At 36.1% G+C, this 5,484-nt stretch overlaps 1 pseudogene; it reads left to right on the forward strand.

The window, feature by feature from the left end:
* LOC106305599 overlaps positions 1 to 981 on the forward strand; it is a 4,024-nt pseudogene extending 3,043 nt beyond the window's left edge.
* Positions 982 to 5,484: the final 4,503 nt, after the last annotated feature.

The raw sequence follows: 5,484 nt of genomic DNA on the forward strand, positions 1-5,484 counted from the left end.
ATTTAAGTTTGAAACTTTTTTATTTAGGGTTAGATTTAAAGTTATGAGTTTAAAATAGAGGTTGAGTATAGGGTTTAGGGTTTAGAGATTTGAGATTTATTTATGAAAATATATAACTTTGAGTTAATATTTAATATTTTAGGTTAAATTTAAGATTTGACGTTAGAATATTAGAGTTTAAAGTTCGTGTTTAGAATTTAGGGTTGAAACCTCGTTTAGGGTTTCGGGATTCAAAAATCCAAATATAGCGTTTTTAATTATGTGCTATTAAAAATACGATATCATAGCGTTTTTATATACACCACTCTATCATAGCGTTTCCAAATATACAAACGCTATCTAAAACTAAAGGGTATGTCAACCATAGCAGAAAAACAAAAAACGCTATCCTCTACTGCTATCAAAACACATATTTCTTGTAGTGAAAAAAAACCATATATTATTATTTTTGATCAAAAATAAACTATATTTTCATGTAGAACAATTTTCGGCAAAGTCTAATGAAACATTCATGTTGGCTCCCAAATTTGAATGCATTAATATATATATGTTTTACGGTCCCAAATTATAAAGGAAGACTTTATAGTAAAATTTTGTAGTAATAAATATTTCAGGACAGCCTCTCTCATAGTATGAGTTTCAATTAGGGTTTTTTGTTTGTTTTAGGGGATAGATTACCACTAGGTGTACCATCATTAATGGTGTCGCCACAAGATGTGAATCTCGGGAGGATAAAACCGGAACTTGTGAAAAAGAGAGATGAAGAACATGGGATCTCGACGGAATCGTTGAAGCCGTCACGGGAAGGGATTTGCGGACCGGAGAAAAAGAATTTGGTTGCTGATTATTGGGTTCGGTTTAGGAAAGGCTTTGCGCTTGATGTCGTTGAGACAGATATGAAGAAAACATCTCCCTTCCCGTGACTTTCTCTTGTTTAGGTTTTGTTTCCTTGATGAATTTCGAGATATTATGAGTTCGTAAGCTTATGGTACGTGTTTTAATGTATGCGTTCAATATCCTCTTGTGAATAAGAAAAATTTCGTGGACCAACTATGATTTTGACTCGACGAATTATTTACTCCATTTTTTTGTTAATCTACTAATATATATTGTTCAATGAAAGAAAGCTGATTCAATAAAAACCTCTCGTAAGAGTAAAAAGGGTGTGGTCTTCATCTCTGTTTTAAGACACAATTCGATTCAGGAAACTGCATCGACTTCATTGAGGCTCTCAAGATGGGAAAGGTAGCTACTTGTCTTCCCCAGGTTGGAGGAAAAAATATCAAACTTTTTTTTGAAAAAAGTTGGTTACTTCAAATATTTTTCTGTTGGTATGTGGTATATTTGGATAGCGAGTAACCAGCTAGTTTTCGAAGGGAGACAGATCACCCCGGAAAATACAGTATCGAAAGCCATATGGAGCACAAGAGAATGGAATATGGCCTAACTGGATACTCTCATTCGGACTTAGACACATTGCTCAAACAGTTCATTGATCACTCCCAACCTGGATGAGCTAATTACTTGTTTCTCAGACGCGGCATGGAGACAAGAAAACAACATGGCAGAGTTCGGAAGTATCTTCAAGAACAAAGCGGGTGGTACTGATCACCAAGCTACTGGGGTGGAACTAAATATCGCCTCACCGCTCGTTGGGGAAGCACTGGTTCTCGATGGGCTCTCCTCACAGCTCACGCACGGAACTACTCCAAAATCTGTTTCAACACAGATTGTCAAACGCTCTTAACAGTAATCACTTCAAAGGCTCCTCCTGCTGACCTCTACGGGATCATCCAGGACATCGATCAACTATCTCTACTTTTCATCTCTGTTTCCTTTAAATATGTTGCTTGATTGTCAAATTCAGCAGCTGATCAGCTTGCTAAGACTGCATTATGTCCTGGTATTTCATCTCTTTCCTCTTCGGGAGTCTGAGCTTTTAATCAAAAGTTATGTTTTGTGTTAAAAAAAAGAGTAAAATAGATTGTTTAGGCTTCGTATAAGCCCATTAGAGCATGATTATTGAGATATTTAAGAACCGGTTCTTAATTTTTTTGGTTAAAAGTTAAGAGACGGGTTCTTATATTCCGGTAAGAACCCCACCCTAAGAACCCCCAATAATCATGATTATTAGGTATAGTAGTAGACACGGAATTTTTATAAACTGAGTAAAATATATGCATCTTGTGGGATTGTTTCTCTAGTATAAGTCTAGTTAAAGTAGTTTGGTCTCCTTGAATAAGGGTGAACTATCCAAGGATTTGAATTATTGGATTTTATATCAGAATGATAAAAAATGATTTATGAGTAAAACACTAAGGATCTAATCAGAAATGTTGTTGACATTTGTTACACTACCTACGTAAATTCTTTTCCAAAAGGTTTGAATTCAAATTAAACGATAAAAAATTTTAAGAAGGTTTCGTGAGATGAGATGATTGACGGACGACGAATGCCCTTTGCTGAAAGAGAAGACAGTGAAACTTATAATTGCAAAGAGGGCCATCGTTCAAAGCTCCATCAAAGTAAGCTTTACCCTCATGGATTTAAAACGCCAGTCTTATTTTCTCTTCACCATTAAACGGGAAGGGACAGTTTTGCATCATTGTTTCGTTTAGTCCATCACATTGACCGGTTAGGCCCCGTCCTGTCCACTTTTTGTATCCCCTAGGTTGATAGAGGAATGCTGGCTAGATAAACCCGCCACGCAACAGAGATATTAACAAACGGTTTGAGTTCATTCTACATCATATGGGTGATGGGTCACAAGAGGCAATGGAGGGTCTCTCTCTCTCTCTCTCTCCATCTCTCTATTGCACACAACAGCATATATATGTTTTATGAACTTTTATTAGTAAAGAATAATAAATTATAAACTTATAAGAAGAAATTGCAGTTATTAAAATACCATTGGTTAAACTTATGAAAATAGTTAAGTACAAAAAAATGTATTTATAATCAACTGTTAATATATTTTATTAATATATGTAAAACACAAAAACATACATCATTTAACAACATAGGAAGTAGTTTTTAAAACCCATTCCGACCATGGAAGCTTGATCGACTTGAGTTGTTAACTCTTCTGAATGACCTAATAATTTTATCTATATGTATGATGTAAAAGCATCTAGTTTTTATATTTTTACTAATCGCTTACAGTTGTCAGTCCATGTCCTAAAATATATTTTTCTCATGTCTAAGGAAAATAAAAGCTAACAAAAACTTCCAATAAACCTATCAAAAATTAATCTTCATTTACCTAACAATATCTTTTATTCAGTGGGGACTAAACGTAATCAGAGTTTTTTTTTTGTGCACCAAATTCTTTATTAATAAATCTAAGCGATTACACGATTAATAGCAACATCGTACAAACCACGATGTGCGACCAGAAAAACTATCTCTAAAACAGAAGAAACAACATAATACAAGGATAGAGACACAAACTTGTAACAGTTTGATAAGAGATTATGAGAAATATCAAAGCTGCCACTTGCAATGCAATCAATAAAAGACACACACTGCACTTTGAAATCTGCAAATAACCAACGATTAGTCACAATGAAATGTGACGTCGCAATACCGTCTAAAACCTCGACCCTCAACCAAGTGAAAATCGTTGCATCTACCGGCCCCAAGTGAACCTTCACATAAGATAGCAAACGGCTAAGACATTGACAATTTTTACCGGTTTTGAATACCGGAAGAGTATCACCTCTTACAAAGAGGGACTGTGATGAAAAATATATCTCCCGTGAGAAGGAGGAAGTGGATGAAGATCTCTCTCGGCCCCGTCGAGAGGAATTTTTAAAAAACTTATCCAAAAAGGATAAGTTTAAAGAGCTGTTTATTTGGAGCTTTGGGAATCTCAGATTTGTAGATGATATTGTGCTTTGTCTCCCCATTGAAATAGATGGCTTTTGCAGACGCATGAAAATTGTAAGAGCATGCCAATAACTATTGAAGGAGATGCTTTTTCCCTTGTCTTGTGGAGACATCGTAAGGTGTCCATATGGCATTTGTGATGGGAGAAGGTTATGAAATTTAGGAACAGGAGCTTCCATCGCCTTTAGAGATTGACCATCATGAGATGAGCAACTAAAGTGCTCAAATCTTGTGACTTCTGAAGTAAAGCTATCGGGCATGGTGTCTCGCTCAAAGCTTGAAGGTGGAGAGCATGAGAATGATGAATCTGGCGGTGAAGACCGAACCACCTTTACACCGGCGTAACAACAATGAGTTTGACAAGATTTGGCAGAACGGCAGAAACTATGGCCAAAGAGACACTCCGGACACCAATATTACCGTAGGCGATGGGACTTTGGGTCTTCCGACAGGGTTAGATTCGCCGCAGAGGATGAGGAATAGAGTTCAGAGCATACGAGGCTCGTAGATCTGACGAATGAACCTCGGAAGATAACGATACGGAAGCTTCGTTCACAACGAGGGAAGTTAGAGCATATCTTCCCCGTAGGGAGAAAGTTCATCGCCCAAGAGGACGAAGAGAGTGGTAGATCTGTACGCCGTACGTTCTTTGGAAAACGAGATAGAGCAGTACAAGCGCAAACTTCACAGGTCAGATCTGATACTAGTGCAGCCATGATGGACGAAGGTGGACTACATGTGAGAAACATAATCCAGAGGGTTTGGATACGGCATCGGCGAGAGCTTGCACATCCATTGACAAAGGAAGAACTCAAGAAACCCAAGTATAAGAGGCACACTTGGAGAAAATCAACAAAAGAAACAAAGAGGGAACTGTAACGGAGAAGCGGAGAGGATAGACGGCGACGCCGGCGAGAGCTGCCGGCGTCGGAATCCATGGCGTAAGCGGCTACCTCGAGTTTTGTGTCAGGGAGACTATAGTTTTTTTTACGTAATCAGAGTTTTGTTTCTCTTTTTTACTACTTTCAAGTTTTTTTAGAGGTTGGTATCGCGCGCATGCAATGCTAGGTTTGGCCTCTGTAAGATTTGTTGTGTTTGTTACAGAATCTTTGATCACGTCATCACACGGATGTTATTTATTCAAAGTAAAATTGTTTTTTAGACCAAAAATTTGATAACTATGTCATTTTAGGTTAATCTCATATATTTTATGTTTTATTAGTCTAAATATTTTCAAAATGGAAATATTGTCCTTAGTTTCAATTAAAAATTCGAAATTACAATTAATAAAAAAATGTTAAATATTAAAATATAATTTTTCACTAAAATAATTTTAAAAATATTAAAAATTCTCCAAAAAGGAAAATTGCCACATATACCACTTTCATAGTACCACTTTTCATGTTACACTAACCACTTTTACCTTCACTTTTAATGAAGAGTAAAAGACACTTATACCCATAGGATTAATAAATCTAGACTTAGAGTTTAGAGTTGAGGGGTGGATTAGGATTTTTGGAACGTAGAATTTAGGATTCAAATAAATATATAAATAAATATTTAAAAATATATATAATTTTTTTAAAAAAAATTGAT

Source organism: Brassica oleracea, chromosome C7 (genome assembly GCF_000695525.1).
Source record: "Brassica oleracea var. oleracea cultivar TO1000 chromosome C7, BOL, whole genome shotgun sequence".
Taxonomy (NCBI): domain Eukaryota; kingdom Viridiplantae; phylum Streptophyta; class Magnoliopsida; order Brassicales; family Brassicaceae; genus Brassica; species Brassica oleracea.